General features: G+C 34.7%; 1 pseudogene; it reads right to left on the reverse strand.

Moving 5' to 3' along the window:
* The window catches only part of LOC141496487 (leucine-rich repeat-containing protein 51-like), a 65,044-nt pseudogene extending 46,416 nt beyond the window's left edge, over positions 1-18,628 (reverse strand).
* Positions 18,629-18,901: the final 273 nt, after the last annotated feature.

Consider the following 18,901-nt stretch of genomic DNA (forward strand, 5'->3'; position numbering starts at 1 on the left):
GGAGCACAATGAGTTGAGGCTCTATCCAATAGTAGAGAAGAGAGAAGAAATCTCCCTGATCTCCTAGATATGGGGGAGGTGGAGGGGAGGTATAAAAGACCTGGTCCTTAGAGTGTGGTAAGAGAGAGAATCCCTATGACATTAGAAGAGCCAAAATTGCAGGTGATCCAAAAGCGATGAGAAAGACACAAGGAATGGATGGGCTAGTAGTAGTGGCAATTAGGTTTCAGCATAATACCAAAAATCATTGAGGAATAAGAATGACCAAAAAAGAAGGTGAACCTTGGAAATGGAACCAAAAGACAAAATGCCCAGTTTAAGCTCAGTTGGAGAAGCCTGATAAGAATTTATTCAGCCAATAAGCACTTATTAAGTACTTAATATGCATTAAGGCATTGGTAGGGATAGAAGGAAATGGGAAAAACAGTGGAAGCTGTTATGGGACAGAATCTGAAAAATTGCATGTGGGGAGGGGGAAGCTTTGCTATGGTATTTTCAGAATTAACAAAACTGACTAATATCACCAAGAGCTAATTCAAGGCACAAGGAAGTAAGACTAGGTGTACTCTAAGGTTCACTTCTAGTATTAATTCCTTTAATCCTACAGCTGCTAAAATGCCTCCAAGGTCTGACATTCTTTAAGGCTTCTGAACAAATGCTCTCAAGTATAAATTTAGTTCTGAAAGCCCTTCCCAAGGAATGCTATCTTTATTGGGGAAAAAACAGTTTCTTCAGCTTCAGTTATATTCTGGGATCCCAAAGCTTTGATCTAGGTGGGAGACATCTTTGTTCTTGTCCAAAAGAGGGGTATTTGTTTGCATGGTAGCTTCCTTGTAAATTGACATTTTGCCCCAAGTCAAATTCTCTAGGGGCCAAAGAATGATTCAGCTTGGCAGTTTAAGCCATAGGATATAATATGAGGGAAAATGAGGCATAAAGACATTTGAGTTCTCATGGAGAGGGGTTTAGATGTTGCATTTCTGAGCAGATGAGAGCTACTCTAGAAAGTTTTCTGTGGTTCTTCTGTCTTTGAGTTCTATCTTGTTCTCCATTTTCTCATATCCCTTATACCAATGGGTATTCCCAAGATTCACATTGTACTTCTTTTCTCATAGCTGGTCATATGCACTGAAAGGCACAGATGTGTCTAAATGTTCCTCAAACTTTCTCACCAGTCTCATTCAGAGACCACTCTGGAGTCTTAATTTGGAGTGGATAGCTTAAAAAATTGGGACATTACAGTGAGCACTGAGAATGGAAACTTGAAGAAGGTGGGAATTATTTAGGGTTTAGAAAGGTCAAGGGAGATTTAGTGTTGTCTTCAATTATTTGGGACTTACATGGAAAACTTACTCTGATTTTCCCTGATAGCAAAAGTAGAATTATTGAATAGAAGTTGCTGAGAAGTAGATTTCAAACAATATAAGGGAAAACTTCAGTTCAGCAAACACTTTTTACTTTGTGCAAAGTACCATGGTAGATCTGAGTCAACAGTTACAAACCCACAAAAATAGTTCTTACCCTGAAGGAATCTGTAATCTAATGAACTTCCTGATAGACCTCTCAAAGAAAAATGGTCTATCTTTGGAGGTTTTGTGCTCCCCATCACTGGAAATCATAGAATCATAGATCTAATGTTGGAAGAAATCCCAGAGGCCATCTAGTCCAGGCTGTTATTCATTAAATGAATGAAAAAACTAAGGCATAGGGAAGTGTTCAAGATCTTAGAAATAGAAATAGAAATGGACATAAGTAGGATTTGAACCCATTCTTAACATCATGATTTGTCAACTGCTACCTGGCAATTATTAGCCCCTTCAGTTAGAAAAATGTTATTGATAGCATTAAATAATGGTTGGTGGATCATAGATTATTGAGGCAGGCAATGTGAGAATTATCATCTTCATCTTACAGATAAGCATCAAAGAAGTGAAATGACCCTTTATGATTACATAATTATGAAGCTTTGGAAATGGAATTTAAACTCAGACTTTAGATTTCCATCACACTTTTTATTACACCATATTGTGTTACTTAGAATTAAACAAAATGAAACATAGTCCTAGATATGGGATATGATTCAGTCTGTGTAGGAAACTTTTCAATTTCTTCAGTGAGAGTCATAATTCCATGGGATGAGTAAGAGCTTAAATATAACATACACACACACACACAATCACACTCATATACACACACAAAACCAACCCCCAAACCCCCAAATAAATAAACACTAAAGTTATTTCCAAAGGAGCAGAAAACTTGTGGCATTCTCAGTCATTTCAGGAAGGTTCTTAGAAAAATGATTTGTTCTTATAACCCCAAACAGTGAGAGTGTTTCCTGGCTCTATTCATATGTACTTAGTTATTTCTATGGCATCCCTACTCACAAGTAGAGACAAGACCATATTCTTGTAAGGTATCCTAGAGGAATCACATGTCAAATCACTTGTGTTGTCCTTCCAATGGATTTTAAAAACATTGGCGTTAGCCAGTGGTCACAACTCTCTCTCTCTCTCTCTCTCTCTCTCTCTCTCTCTCTCTCTCTCTCTCTCTCTCTCTCTCTCTCTCTCTCACACACACACACACACACACACACACACACACACACACTATGGAATTCCAAGTGAAATTAAAATGTAGAGCTGTTTCTTACTTCAAGGATCCATGATTTGACATTGAGGTTAAACCCTCCCTTGACAGGTCACAACTTTCTCTCTCTTTGGTTCTTAGTCTTCAAGAATTATGGCTATGAAAATTTCATTACCTGTGTCCATTTTTTTGTTTCTGAATTTAGCTAGGCTATTGCTTGGGTAATACTAGATATATATTTGAAATACTTTCCATCTTGGTAGTGCTTGTTCCATAGGCTGTGAGAACCTGGGCTTGCTTTTGCACTAAAATGAGTTGCTGGTGTAGGACAATGGTTCTCAAACTTTTTAAGTCTGAAGATTCCTTTGCAATTCTAATTTTAGTAATATGACTGATTCCAGACCTATCTTAAATCTTAACTCCTCTGAAGTAAATTATTCCTTTGCAATTCTAATTTTGATTATGTGCATTATGTCTAGCAATACTTAGTAACTAGAAATGAAAATGTCATAATATTATTAAGAAAATAGTTTTGAACTAGGTTTTTGGGACCATTATTGTAATGTTTTAAATTTTGGGGGGACCATTCTTATAATGTTTTAAATTTTACTAAACATTTTTTATAGATTATCTTATTTGACACACCACAATACTGTGAAGTAAGCCTTCCAGATATCATTATGATACTGTGACATATGAGGACACTAAGATTCAGAGAAGTCAAGTAACTTGTCCATTGTCACAACTAAAGTTCTAAATAAAAGATCATACCATGAAATAATTTCTCAAAAGAGCTATGCTATCTTCTTCTTTGTGGGATGTTCAAGTTGTAGAACTGAAAGAGGTAGAATTACTTGACTAGTATTTCCTACAGCACCTTTGAAATTTAACCATGATGGAAGTTGAATATATTGAAAAAAAGCACTAGGATTGGAGTTAGAAAGATGATAGTTGAATGGTTGTAATGTAAATTTGGAAGTAAATCTCTGTTATAGTGTATCAACTGCATTCTAATCACTTGAATTTATCAATAAAATGAACAAAGGTACCTTTCCTAATTGGCAGAAGACACAAGGTTGGAAGAGAGAGTTAATACATTAACATTGGCATTGATAGTTAATATATTCATGACAGAATCAATATTCAGAAAGATCCTAGAAACCTAAAGTCTGGATCCAAATAGGGGGAAAAAAGATAAAAATTTAATAGAAATGACTTTTGAAAGTTTTATTTGGATACAAATATGAAGATTTTCAAATTAATGTCATATTAAGATGTAATGATGAAATGGAATGTTTAGCCTGGCAAAGGAGATTTGGGAGACTAAAAGAGATGCTTTCAATTATTTGAAGACCCCATGATGTGGAAGAAGGATTAGACTTATTCTGTGCGACCCAGAGAATAATACTAAGAGCAATAAATACAAGTTGCAAAGAGGCAAATATAAGTTTTTATATAAGGGAAAACTTCCTTTTGAACAGAACAACCAATATTGTAATGGGCTATTTTAGTTTACCATAGATTCTGATTCATTTCAGGTTTTCAAGCAAAGACTGAATAGCCACTTGGACTTGTTTTAGAGAGAACTACTTTGGGAGGCAGCTTTAGTCAAGTAGACTTGATATAAGCAAAAACTATCTCATAATGTAAGCTGTTTTCAGATTTTAAAATGTGATTTCTGAGATACTGTCATTAATAGTGTATACAGTTAATTATCTATCTATCTATCTATCTATCTATCTATCTATACACACACAAATATATATTTCTTCAAAATTGAGGTTTTATGTCAAGGTTGTGAGATCACACATCAAGGATTTTGAAAAAGGGGTTTCCATTTAATCATAGACTATAGTAAATGGACTCTAAGAAACTTTTGATTCTAAGATTGTAAGATAAGACTGTATTTGTAAAAAACCACAATTTTTAATAAATGATCTAGGTTTGGTGGTGGATTACACACTACGAATTAAGAATAATTTGATTATTTCTTATTTAGTCACTAAGGTTAGGGAAGATAAATTCATGGTCTCCCATCTTCATAGTTATGAAGAGTTAATGAAAAAACAAAAAGTCTTAGATGATCAATTGAGCATGGTGTGATATTGTAGAGCTAGGCTCTGCTTAATAACTAGTTATGAGCTTATGCAAATCATTTAACTTCAGTGGGCTATAATTCCCTCATAGTTTGAAGGTAAAATACTTAAATCCCCTTTCCACTCTAAAGTTTATGGATAATAAATATTCTGAGCATTTAGCATTCAATATGAAAGATATAGTATGGATCATAGCTACTCACATTTATAAAGGATTATAAGACATTTTCTTCATAACAACCATGCAAGATAGATAGTAAAATGATTTTTATTTTAAAAATGACATAAATGAGGCTCAGAAAAGCAAAGAAATTTTGTTTAGTTTGATATGGTTAGGAAATTATAGAGCTGGTATTCAAATCCATATTTTCTTACTCTCAATATGTTGAATTTCTCCTCACTATGGAAGACTTCAGTTATGTCATTTTAAAAATAATTCACTTTATAGAGGAGTTCAGATTTAATCTGGAATCAGTCATATTACTAAAATAGGTTTAAGGCATATGACTATTTAAAAAGGCTAACTTTTAAAAAGTAAATAATGAATTTAACTTCTCTTAGTGTATCTACCTTCCCAAATTTTTAACTGGGATTTTTTAAAGTCACTGCAGTTTCTCCGTGGCGATTCCTACATAAAATTTCTGCTGTGCTTTCAAATGGTTTTATCATTGTAACAAAAATATTTCTGAGGAAAATTCTTTATATTTATCTAATGGTTGAAATAGGAAGGTAATTAGGGAAAAAAGAAACTAGGATCATCTGAGAATGCAGTTCTAGTATCTCCCACTCCCACAAAAATTTATGCCATTTGACTGCATATAAATGCACATATGGGTTGCCTTCTCAGTGCAAATATTACCTATTTCAGTTATTACATAAAAATCCCCTGTTGGAGAGCCCAATTCATAGTTAATATCAATACATTCCCCTTTATGAAAAGGAAGCATTATTTACAGTGTAAGGTGAGTATTCTGGATACAATCAAAAGGGACCAATGAAAACAAGACCCTCAATGTAGAACAATGAGTGAACAAAGAAACAATCATTTTTGGTTATTTTTTTTGCCTTGAAAAGGATTTGTGATTACTGGAAATTTAAAACAATTAAAAGGTTCATTTTTTTCTGTTTTTTTTTTAAATTTCATCTGTGAATTAAGTTTTTAACTAGAAAATTTGTGAGTTTTTTCTCATCTTTAATATTTTACACTATGATACTATAATGGAAATATAAAGTAATAGATAAAACATAAACATTTCATGATTCACCTGCCTTCTATACATGAGGATCACTGAAGGATCTTCTCTATGAGTTTCTCTCTCTCTCTCTCTCTTTCTCTCTTCACAATATACATGCATGTTTATATATATTATATGTGTATAACTACATGTAATCATATGCTTCCTTGTGCTCAGTTGTCATGTTAACTTTTCTAGATAGATGACTTATAAATACAAATTTAAATTTTTATATACTGTATGAAGGCTAGGTGACTCAGTGAATAGTTCCTATACCTAGAGTCAGGAAGACCTGAATTCAAATTTGACCTCAGATATTAGCTTTGTGACTCTGAGCAAGTCATTTACCCTCTGTTTGTCTTAATACATTAGAGAAGGAAATTGTAAACCATCTAAGTATCTTTGACAAGAAAACTTCATAGAAAATACTGGTGTTCTATGGTCCATGGGGTCATCAAGAGTTGGACAATAATGTATGTCATATATGTATATATACATATATATGCATGTGTGTATATGTGATATATATATATATATATATATATATATTTAATCACATATATGGAGAGATACAGAAAAAGGAAAAGCATTCAGAGAAAAAAGACACAGAGAACATTTTAGTTTTTTTCTTGAACTTTAGAAGTTCCATATCACTACTTGCTGGGCATTTCTACTAAAAAGCTCTATCAACTGTAAACCCATTTTGCCCAAAACAGAATTTATCTTTTTTTCCTAAACCAATTTTGACTATAGCTACATGACACAGTAGATTAGTAAGAAGACCTGAGTTCAAATCCTGCCTTAGCATTAGTGGTTGTCTTATTGCTTCTAGGTTAAAATACCCATTTTCTCAGTCTGGTATTTAAAGCCTTTCACAATCTGGCTTCATCCTCCATTTCCAAATATCTCAGATGTTTTTTTTCCCTTTAATCATTGTTCAATTCAATTTGCTTATTTGCAGTTTCCAGAATTCCAAATTTCCTCTCTCCCCTTGTCTTTGCAGTCTGTCCTTCATGCCCAGTGTCTCATTTCACCTCTACTTTTAGAATTTTGAGTTTCCTTCAAACCTCAGCCTTCAGTCACACCTTCCTACTCAGAGCTGTTCCTGATATTCCTCCAAATCCCAGCTGTTAGTGCTCTCAGACTAGTTAGATTAGCTCATTACAGTTGTATGGCTATGTTGTATCCTTCTCTAGAAGAATAAAAACTTTTTGAGGGCAGTAACTACTTTTCATTTTTGACAAAGTTCCACAATTGTTTTTAATTAATATTTTATTTAATTTTTCAATTACATGTTATGAAAATTATTCAACATTCATCCAAATGTATATGCATATTTTTAAGTTACATAATTTCCTTTAACCCTACCTTCCCACTCCCCACCCCACAGTGGTGAATAATTTGGTAGTTATTTTCTGTGTGAGGAATTAGAATTAAGGGAAAAGAAAGAAAATCATGTGATAAGAAAGAGAAACATGAAAAAAAATTTAAAAAGTGAATGTAGTGTTCATTCAGATTCTGTAGGGTTTTTCAATGTTTTGCATTGTTTTTCTTCCTCTGGATGGAGATAGCATTGTTGATAGCAGGCCTCCTGAGATTGTCCTAGCTCTCTGAATTGCTGAGAGGAGCTTCGTCCATCAAAGAAGATCAACTCATAGTGTTGTTGTTAATGTGTACAATGTTCTATTGATTCTGCTCCCTTCACTCAGAATGAATTCCTGTAATTTCTTCCATGCTTCTCTGGAGTTCTACCATTGATGGTTTCTTAGAGAATAATAGTACTCTATAGCATTCATATACCATCATTTGTTCAGTCTTCCCAATTGATGGGCATTCCCTCAATTTCCAATTCTTTGCTACTACAAAAAGAGCAGCTTTTTTGAATATTTTTGAGCATGTGGTACTTATCTCAATTTTTTTATGATTTCTTCTGGATATGGGTCTAGTATTCCTACTGATGGGTCAAAATAGGATCAGTTTTATTGTTCTTTGGGCATAGTTCCATATTGTTCTACAGAATGTTTGGATCAATTCACAAATTTACCAACAATGCATTAATGTCCCAGTCCTCCTACAACCTCTCTAATATTGAATGTTTTACCATTTTTGTCATCTTATTCAATCTGATAGGTGTGAGCTAAAACTTCACAGTTGTTTTAATTTGCATTTCTCAAATCAGTAATGATTTGGAGCATTTTTTCTTATGATTATATATATATATATATATATATATATATATATAACTTTAAAGTCTTCATTTGAAAACTGTCTTTTCTTATCTTTTGACCTATTTATCAATTGGGGAATGACTTGTAACATTATCAATTTGATGCAATTCTCTATATATTTTAGAAATCAGACCTTTATGAGAACTCCTAGCTGTGAAAATTGTTTCCCAGCTTTCTTTTTCTAATTTTGGCAGCATTATTTTTATTAGTGCAAATAGTTGAAAATTCAATATAGTCAAAATCATTATTTTGTAATTTATAATGTACTTTATTTCTGGCTTGGTCATAACTTTCTCCCCTTTCCACAGATCTGACAGCTAGAGTAATTCTTGATCTTTTAATTGGTTTATTGTGTCACACTTTACATCTAAATCCTGTATCCATTTTGACCTTATTTTGGTATAATGTCTGAGATGGGATTTTTGTCATACTATTTTCCTGTTTTCTCAATATTTTTTTTGTCAAAGAGTGAGTTATTATCCCAAAATGTAATTGGTCTTTGGGTTTGTCAAAGAACAGATTACTGTAGTGATTTACTACTCTTTCTTTTGAACCTATCCTAATCCAATGATCCATTACTCTATTTCTTAACTAGTACCAGGCTGTTTTGATGACTCTTGATTTATAGGATAGTTTTAGATTTGGTAGAGTTAGTTCACCTTCCTTTATATTTCTTTTCATAAGTTCCCTTAATATTCTTTGCCTTTTGTTGCTCCAGATGAATTTTGTTACTATTTTTTTTCCGAGCTCTGGTAAAGTAGTTAGTTGGTGGTTTGATTGGTATGACACTGAATAAGTAATATAATTGGGGTAGAATGAACCCAAGAATTAGAGATAGAGAAATTCCTTTTAAAACAGCTGTTGACAAACACAGAAACTGTATGAACACAAGTACAAAGCACTTCTCACACAAATAAAATCAGATCTAAAGAACTGGAAAATGTCAATTGCTCATGGTTAGGTTGAGCTATAGTAATTGTGAATTATTTAATAAGTTGCTATCTAAATTTTGACTTTCATGAAACTTCCAACCCCATCAGGTTTATGTGTATTATACCTAAACTCCCACTAATATTTTAGTTAATTAGTGATATTCCTTCATTCTCCATAAATTTTACTTTCAGAAGACATCTTTGTTTTCTGTGAAATAAACCTAGCTATTGGTATTTTTGCTTCATTCAATATTCAATTGGTTCACAAAACAAATTGACCTGGAAATTCTCTTGGACTCTATCCAGGAAAGTGATGCTGGGATATGAAAATGGATAGTCAAATTATACTTGCTATCTTTTGTACAAGTTGTATCTTTGCATGTTTTCCAAATTCTGCATTTTTATTGTAAGTATACAGTACTGAAAAATGAAAAATTTACAGGATTTCTTAGACAATCAGTAAATCAAGATGGAAATTTTTTTCAAAATAACACTAAAAATTTGCATTGTTATTATCAATTCTAATGGTGAAACTTGAACTATTTACCCAAGATGAGGAAGTGTACAGTTATATATATATATATGTATATATATATATATGTATATATCCCATATACATATCCAATGACAATCTAAAATACTGAATTCTCTTTATACATATATATATATAGAATGTATACATATATGTGTATATATACATATATATATGTGTATGTATAATTAGAAAGCTATATATTAAAGAATATACAAAGGACTTATTTTTTTTCCTTTTTTTTGTCCTAGTCACACTGGAAATATACTGAATTGAGAAACTAAGATTAATATACTGTACAAAAGTTCATTTAAATGCAAATTTGCTTCTCTTCCATTGAACATGATTATGTATTTTTAACCAAAATCAGTGATAGATATTATAGCTTGGTTTAGTCTCTTAAATGAGGCTCTTATTTGGTACTAAAAATAGGGCAGTTAAAAAAATTTAAAGAGGACAATGTTATGACAGACCATCTATAAAGCAAGTTTTTATTTTCTACAAAGCCTTGTAAATCTTCATTCCTAAAGTAAAAAGACTTCATTTCACAGTGCATTTACGTCAAAATACTAAACCCTCTCACGTGATTCTATCCCATTAGCCTTGTCAAGTCTCACTTGTTGAAATGAGTGAGATTTGAAAACTTTTGAGTGTGCTATTACATTGTCCATTTCTGTGCACTGTGAATCTTTATGGCTATGTGCAAATGAAGTCAAAAGTGGGGGGAGACAGCTTACTTTAAATAAGTGAAACAGAAGAGCTCTGTTATTTCAGGTGGTCAAAGGACAGCAGCTCTGAGTAGGGATGGGGCAAGAAGTTCAAATAAAATATACACATATTGCCCAAAAGCTTGAACTGCTTTTATAGCTTAATTAAATCAATCCAACCATCTTTTGCTTTTAAATGGTACTTACCTTAGTTGTGATTGATTTCTTCTTTGTCCAATAGAGTAATAAAGGCAATAAAAATGTTTCCTATTATCCTTCTGGTCCATCTAAGTCCATGGAGTACTGAGGGAATTACACAAAAGTCTCATCTTCAAGAATCAAATCTTCAAGTCTGACATTTCTGTCAATTTTGGATGAGTATCCAGATTCTAAATGGCCACAGGCTTATTAAGACTTCAAGTCCAAGATCTTAGGAGTTAGAGCTTGAATGAATTGTAGATTTGGTGGTTCAGGCTTCTATCATTTTCAAATGAGAAAACTGAGGCTGAAAGAAATGAGATGACTTGCTGATAGCCACACAACACATGTTTTACAGCTGGAATTCAAACCAAAGTCATCTAGAATCCAAGTCTAATGCTACTTCATTTTTATCATGTTGTCTTATCCATCATGTTTGCTTCAAAGATAGGAGATTCTCTAGTTATCCATTGGCTCCAAGGTTGAATTCAGAAATTTGACACAATAATTTATTCCCTTTCTTATTCTTTTGCTTTCAGGCTCGAAATAGACAGACAAAATATATCAGGAAGAACAACCTGTTTAAATTAGCACAAACTTTTTTAGCCTTTCATCTACCTTGCCAGTTGGAGATGAGTTGGTAGTTGAATATGGTTATTAATGTGGCTGTAGTAACTGATGTCTGCCACATCTATAGTTTACTTCTTTAAGGAGAGGTGACTTCTAAATGGAGAAAGTGGGAGGGTGTGTGTTTATGGAGTGGCATAGCTTCTTGAAGCAAGAGTGTGGAAAGAGGCAAACCAGTCAAGAAGAGAACTGATGGACCCTATTACACCTTTGTCTTATTTCGACTTCTGTTTATTTGTAGGTATTTGTTTCATTAAATAATATATTTGTCAGATTTAATATAATTTCTCATAAATACCTGTTGTTGACTCTGTTCTTGTCTCCTGATGTCTTTTTGTTTCAGGGCAGAGGAAGGTTCAATAGGAACCACATAGAAGAGAGGGATCAGCTGCAGTAGAAGCTCAAACTCCAGGTCATTGCTAGAGAGTTTACTCTAACTGGGACATGAACACAAACATTTCATAACTGCCTACCCTTCTAAGGGCATACTTTCTTTGAATGCATGGCATCTTTTTGTAAAACTGCCTTATAGAAATGAGCCACTATTATGTTAAGTCCATACACATTTTTTAAGAACCTATCACGTACCAGACACTATGCTAAATGCTGGAGAGAAAACTCTGCTTCAGTTGATACATCAGTGGATCTGTGATATTCTGAAAATATTTTTTTCCCTTCAAAGCAGTGCATTATAATCTACCCATGTTCTCTCTTCCTAGTTACTCTTGTCTATTCTTGTAAGACATAGGTGGACCCATCTAGCTAAGAAGCTTGAGTCTCTCTACTTAACATTATAAGGATACCAGTGAAAAATGAAGGTAATCATCTATTATTCCTTAGTCTGCCCATATAATTGATCCATCTCCCTTTCTAAATCTAATATTTTTCTGCTTTCTCTTAAATGATAATGTATCCATTATGGGTTTATTCTTGCTATTAAATTGTAGTTGTTTCTCAGTCATGTTCAATTTTCCATGAACCTGTTTGGGAGATTTGCTTGGCAGAGCTACTGGAGTGGTTTGCCATTTCCTTCTCCAGAGCATTTGATAGATGAGGAACTGAGACAATCTGAGGGTTAGATGACTTGCTCAGAGTCACACAAGTAATATCTGTCTGAGGCTGGATTTGAACTCATGTAGATGAGTCTCTTTCTGTTTGCAAGTCCAGTGTGCTATTCATTATGCCACTTAGTTGGTCTTTAAATGATCTTCAGTTTTAATTTTGTGAAGAGGAACCACTGCTATTCTATGACTTAACAGTCATATAATGCCATCAGAAGAATATTAAAGTTGAAAAGATAAACCTTTGTTTCAGGGAGCAACTTGAGGACGCAAAGCACTATGCAGTTTCTCATAGATAATGTAGTCCATTCCCTTCTTATCCATCAGAGACCCAGATCTTCATCTGTTTAAGTTCAATTTACTTATTTATTAAAATAATTATTTATATTGAAGAATGGCTAGGTCGTACAGTGAAAAGAGTGTGGGTTTTGGAGTCAAGAAAATCTGATTTCAAATATTACTTCACACAATTATTAACTGTACAAGACTAGGCAAATCCTTTAGTCTCCACATCTGTAAAATGAAGATAATAATAGAATTTACCTCCCAGGGTGCTATGAGGATCAAATGAAACAACATATTTAAAGAGTTTTGAGAACCGTAAAACATTATATAAATATTATTTATTATAATTTTTATTGTTATTGATTATAGATTGGCTCTTTGTGTTGGCTATCAACAGGTAAATCAGGAACTATATAATAAACATTCTTCATTTCCTTGGATTTTTTTCCCTTATAGAGATAGTTGGCTGAATTCTTTTGATTGTGAATGTCATTTAAGAGGTTCTGTATTGTTCTGGGGGTTGATGCAATCAACACAATGTCATCTACAAACAGGAGCAGCTGGAGGACCTCATCTTCTGGACAGGATCTAGCTTCCATTTGGACTCTGTCCTGGACTTGCTCCATGACAATGGCATGCAACTTTGGCAAGCAAGTGCCTCCCTGTTTTGTTCCTGATTTAAAATTAATAATGTAAAGGGCCAGAAAACAAAGTTACATCTGTTGTTGTATCTTTCAAGGAATCTTGGATGATATACACATATGTGTGTGAGAGACACCTTGTTGGAAGAGATGGAACCCTTAAGCTAGCATTTCTTTCTACCAAATAAAAAAGATTTAATATTCAATAACAATAAGATCTTGTGTTCTCTGCATCTTTCAGTAAGTTGTGTGACTGTTAAGATGTGGTCTGCTATAGAGATTTGGCTGGGCCTCACATCTGATTTCCTTTACTCAAAATTATTCCACTATACCATTGCCAAAAAAACTGTACATTGGAGTGAAATGAACTCCAACACTGAAACATTTTTCAGGGCAAATTTAACAAAGAAGTTTCACTATGTAGTTTAATTACTTTCATAGGTGGAAACTGGATTTCATGTCAAAATTCTTATTAGCAACAGTAGTTGCTAGGCTGGGATAGGACTGAATTTTTTTTTTATATTTCCCCTCTCCCCTTTATAGATAAAGAAGAGGTAACAGGTATAGAAGTATACTTGTTATAGAAGTAGTTGAGCAACTAGGTTTAAATCTCAACATGTCATCTTGAAAAAGTCACATGCATCTTCACATACCACCATCTGGAAGATAAGGATATTGACCTGGATTATTTTTATGGTATCCTTTATCTTTGAATCCTATAAATCTCTCATTTGAAATCTAGTCAGGAAGTTTTACATTTTTATATGACCCATACTCTTGAGTTATTAGTAGTAGGAGTTACTGGGTTAGATTATAATGAAAAAAATTTTTCCATCTTTTTTAATGGGGTGGAGTTTACTGGTGGTGATTTCACTGTGCTGAGGATCTGGGCTTAAATTACAACTCTGCTACAAACTTGCTGTATGACCTTGAGGCAAGGTCACTTAACTACCTGATCTAATTTTCTTCATCAGGAAAGTAAAGACAGTGAACTAGATATTCTCCAGGGTCCCTTCCAGGCTTGAATTCTTTGTATCTACAATCTCATGAAATTTCCTAAATACGAGAATCTAGTGTACTTTTTTCCCTTTTTTTAAGAAGATCCACAGTTAAAGGATCCTAGTATTTACAACTGATGGCATCCTTAGAGATTTTTCAGTCCAAATGTCCAGATGAGGAAACCAAGACTCAAAGATGATAAGTGATTTGAAGACAAGGCATAGAAGCATAGATTTAGAGCAAGAAGAGAACTTAGAAGCAAACTAATCTAACATCTCATTTTTCAGATGAGGAAATTAAGGCTTGATTCTTAACTGGCTTGTTCAAAATTTCCAAACTGGTAAGGAGCGAAACCAGGTGTCATTGAACATCTTGTTCTGCTTGTTCTGAAAAAAAAAAGATTGATATAGTTGATCTAGTGTAGTTAAGAAACAAAATCAGACCACAAACAGAAGTACCTTCCTTTCTCTTTGCCTTAAGGGGGGGGACTAAGAATCTGCCTCTAACAACCAGTAGAGGGAGATGTTGGCATTTCTTTTGACATCTCAGAGCACCCTCACTGTTCCCTTTCTAATTAATTCAATGTTTGAAATCAAACCACCGTTTAAAATGTAATGGTATTAATATGCAAGGATAGACATGCAAACGTGGAGAATTTCCATTCCCATTAAACTTTCTACACAACCACAGATTTCTAGTTCTTCTGTGGGACCCTTTTGGATAGCTTATGTTGCAGAAATGTTGGCCGTTATAAATTAAAGCTGCTCCGAATTGAGTTCATGCACCTAGGCAATGATTCAACATTTCTAAGACTGATTGCAAATCAAGAAAGCTGCTTCTTCCTTAAAAAAAAAAGAAAGAAAAGAAAAGCTATTTGACCTAAAAAAAAGCATTTAGAATGGTCAGAAATGTGCATATTGAGCTTATAATAAATCTGAGTACTTTTGTTTAGGAGAACAATTCTCCACAGTTTAGATTCGGGGCATTTTCAATGCAGTTTTTGTGGTGAAATGTAGCATATTTGATTAGACTTACATTTCCAAGAGAAGAGTCCTTTACACAGACATTTGTGTAAAATGCTTTTGAAACCTGGTACTTAAAAGATAGTTTGTATTTGGGTCTTAGATTCTAACTGTAATTTACTGCTCAGAAAAGTTATGGTTTAAAAATAGTAGCAAAGTGCTATATGTAACATGTGTTGTATGTGATATACACATTTTCACATACAAACACTACTAACTATAATGTAAAGTTATTGCATTCTGCAGGAGATGAGCAAACCCTCTTCAGCCCCTAGTTTTCATATCACTCTAAGGATCCAGTTGCCAGCCTCAGGTAAAGAGGGAGGCCGGGAAGAATTGAAAACAGTCTTTCTGATCCATTCAAGAATTATTTTTTCTTCTTCGAGAAGTAGGCACAACATGAAAATGAAACATTAAATAATTTAAACTAAGGCTATTAAGGTCCTGAAAATCTGCCAACTTTGAAGTAGAAAATAGGTGGGGGAAAAACTGAAAGGCGAATAGAAGATAACAGTGTTCTGCTGCAATTAACATTAAGAAATTGTCATTTAAAAAAAGTATAGTCATTGCCTGCAGATCCAAGTTTCTTAAATTAATAGCCATTACTCTCTATAACAAAGATGTTATAGTTAATTTTGCACCTGAATACAGAGGTGCCACCTTCCCGTGGCAGGGTGAACAGCTGGCAATTTGCCACAACAAATGCCAGGCCAATGTCATTTCCCTTGTTCAGGAAGCATTGCTGTGTGTGGAAGGTGGTACTTCTGGGAAAATAGCTTTGTCATTTATTTGAATGTGAACTTTGTTCTATGTTATTTCCAGGTAGAGTAGATTCCAGTACTTGCCTAAAGATCAACACATCTATCTTCGGCAATAAGAGAGGGCCTCTTTTTTTGTTTTGTGACCCACTCTGGGTCTTCTCTATGTACTATACTGTTTGAGTTAGCAGAAATATGAAGAGCTGGTTTGTTTTATTTTCCGTCAAAGTAATGTATTTTGGAGAGCAGTGGTTCTCAAACCAGAACCCAAACAGCCTTAGAAACATGGAGGTTGAATTGGAGACCAGAAACAAAAGTGCCATATTGGAGAGTGCTTAGTTCAGCAACTCATTGACTGGATTAGATAGTTGGGGAACTAACAACAACAACAATGATTAAAATATAATTTTAGGGTGGAATTGAGCTCCATGTGAAGCATTAATTTTAATAGAGACTTTATATTTAAGCTCTCTTTTGAATAATAATATAAAATTAAATTTAAATTGTAAATAACGTCCAGATACTAGTTGTTTCCTGGCTCAAATTCTTTAGCACATATGGTGCTAGCATAAGCTTGTGCCAGTCTGCCTACTCTGGGTAATTTTGCATGCAAATAGTTTTAGTGCCTACGTTGAGGTGCTAAAACGTGTTTAGTACACTTGAAAATATTTGCATTGCAAAAGGAGAGCTAATCTCTTGAGGAAAATCAAATTGATATTTTGTATTAAGAGACAACTCAGGGCATTGTGTGATAGTCTTATATGGAGAATTCTGTTTACAGGACAACTAGGATTTTTAATTGACCTTTACAGCTATGCCAGATTTATAAATTTTTGGACCATGCAGTCCAATGTTCATTATTGCAATCAGGAAGTCAAAAATGAGAGAGAGGAGAGAGAGAGAGAGAGAGAGAGAGAGAGAGAGAGAGAGAGAGAGAGAGAGAGAGAGATTCGAGTCTACTTCCTTGTACTAGGTAAGAACTCGTGCCTTCCCTGATTGGGTAACCTTGGAGAACCAGATAAATGTAAGATGTTATTTCTAATTAAAAGTTTCAGCAGGAATGTGCCAACCCGAACTAAGGAGCGACTTTGGTAATCGCTGCTCAGCAGCTAATGCTGTAAGCCCGCACATACTCTCCCGTTTGCCTCACTTCCATCTGCTGCTTTTACGGGAAACCAGTTCGTTAAGAGTCTGAACTGAATCCAAATAAAGTGCATTTCTGATGCATCTCAGTGACTGATGCCTTCTTTGCTGCATTATGTCAAATTAGAGTTCATTTGGAAATGGGGGTTTCAGAACCCTCACAACAATGGCACTCCTATGTGAGGATTAGGGAGCAAATGAGGGCTCTGGGCATTTTTGACATCAGGTTTTGAAAAAAAAAAGACAAACTACACACACACACACACACACACACACACACACACACACACACACACACACAGACAAAATACTTTATTATGATCCCCAGTGAAATGTAAACAAGAAACCAAGTGACACTCTAAGAAGTCTGCAGAAGTTTTAATAGCATGACAATTGTTCCAATCTTTACTGCCACCAACATTCTTTCCAAATATTTCAATTGATTCAGACTCATTTTCCTTCTGCTTGCTAACTCAGGTGCAATGGGTATCCTGAATAAAATGAAAGTAGGCTTAATGTCTTTGAGGGAAACAGATAATTTGAAGTCTCTATGAGTAATTCCAATTGTGGGACTTCTCTGTCTGCACATCTCTCATCTGTAGATAAATGATGCCAGATGGAATTATAATAACTTCCATTGTTTTGGAATGGCTCTATTACTTTCAGACACAAGTACTGTTCAAGAGAATTGCTTACTGTAGGTGCCTAGATTGGCCTCAGACTGTAGTCTATGTTCCAGGCTTCCTTGCCATCTCTCACCTGAATGGTCCTCTCTTCATCGCACATACACATGATATCTCCCATCAGTATATACATAGAATATCTTATCATTTTGTCTCTGCCACTAGTCTCCATGTGTAAGGTGCAGTGTTTGGTTTCAATGGGTAGCCAGTGACAGGTACTGTACAAGAGCCAACAGGAACTCATTATGAACACAAAACAATAAGGAGAGTCTGACTTTCTGTGTTTGTGAAACTCCTGTTTGTAATCTATTTCCTTTTAAAAATTAAAAAAAAAATATATCTGCCTCTGTTGCCTGAGGCATCCTGGCACATCAATCAATCCATTAAGTAAGTAAATAAAGCAATAACTAAACAATAAATCATTTTGAATTTCACAAGAAAAAAATAAACTTCTGATACATAAATTACAAGGAAGCAGTGACTCATGAACAGTTTGGAGGCTGCAAAACAAAATAAACAGTCAGGCTAACTGTGAAACATGGGTCTGTCTTTGATCCCCAAAGCTGGGTCTTACTTCTGCTCATTCACACCCTATTGGTAGTGGGTTAGCATGGGGGTGGGGTAGGAAAGGGGGGAGGGGTGTGTGTGAGGGGTACCCAGGGTGGAAGCGACAACACATTTCTTCCATCACAGAGGGTGGGCAAACAGCTGCTTCCACAGCTGATGCCACTGGAAGTCCCGGCGCTGCTCCAGTCACCCGAAAGCCCACAATAAGCCCCTGGATGGCACACAACCCTTGTGTGCTCTGAGCAAAGCACTCGAGATTTCCTGGTGCTGTGGCAGGCTGTGACTTTACCACCAGACACAATGAGCCTGGGAAATTGGGCCTCATGAATAATTCAGCCCGAGTCTCCTCCAAAACAAAGAAATGATATGTTTGCTGGGAGAGGGCTGTGTTGTGGCATTTCTAAACATAACACAATTGGGGGGGGGGGGGCTCGGCCTGTTCCGTTGGGGTGGAGAAATATGTTTTTCTTTTTTGCTTCTCCCCCCACTCCCCCCATGAAAGCAACAAAAACGACAGCAACCAAAAAAAAAAAAAAGTTGGGAGCAGAGTAAATATCGCACAATTAAAGCCTTCTATGAAATGTTGGCTATGGCCAGA

Source organism: Macrotis lagotis, chromosome 8 (genome assembly GCF_037893015.1).
Source record: "Macrotis lagotis isolate mMagLag1 chromosome 8, bilby.v1.9.chrom.fasta, whole genome shotgun sequence".
Lineage (NCBI taxonomy): Eukaryota > Metazoa > Chordata > Mammalia > Peramelemorphia > Peramelidae > Macrotis > Macrotis lagotis.